Source organism: Mandrillus leucophaeus, unplaced genomic scaffold (assembly GCF_000951045.1).
Source record: "Mandrillus leucophaeus isolate KB7577 unplaced genomic scaffold, Mleu.le_1.0 Scaffold1836, whole genome shotgun sequence".
Classification (NCBI taxonomy): Eukaryota; Metazoa; Chordata; class Mammalia; order Primates; family Cercopithecidae; genus Mandrillus; species Mandrillus leucophaeus.
Window position 1 is genome coordinate 1 of NW_012101850.1, and position 674 is coordinate 674.

Genomic DNA, 674 nt, shown 5'->3' on the forward strand with positions numbered 1-674 from the left:
AAAAAAAAAAAAAAAAGACTAAAAAAATAAAAAGAGACAAGGTGATTAAATAATGGCAAAGGGCTCAACTCAGGAAGAGGATATAGCAGTTGTAAATATAGATGATCCCAACACCAGAGAACCCAGATATATAAAGCTAATATTGTTTGAGCTAACAGGAGAGATAGATCCCAATATAATAATTGTTTGGGACTTCAGGACCCCACTTTCAGCATTGGACAGATAATGTAGACAGAAATTCAATAAATAAACATTGGATTTAAATTGTACTATAGACCAAATGGACCTAACAAACATTTACAGAACATTTTATCCAACAGCTGCAGAACACACATTGTTCTCATCAGCACATAAAACATTCTCCAGGATAGGTCATATGTTGTGTCACAAAACAAGTCTCAACAGATTTTTAAAAATAAAAATCATATCAAGTATCTTCTCAGACCACAGTGAAATAAACTAGAAATCAACACCAAGAATAACTTTGGAAGCTATACGAACACCTAGAAGTTAAACAACTTGCTCCTGAATGACCGTGGAGTCAATGAAGAAATTAAGGAGAAAATAAAAAATTTCTTGAAACAGGCCGGGCGCGGTGGCTCAAGCCTGTAATCCCAGCACTTTGGGAGGCCGAGATGGGCGGATCACGAGGTCAGGAGATCGAGACCATCCTG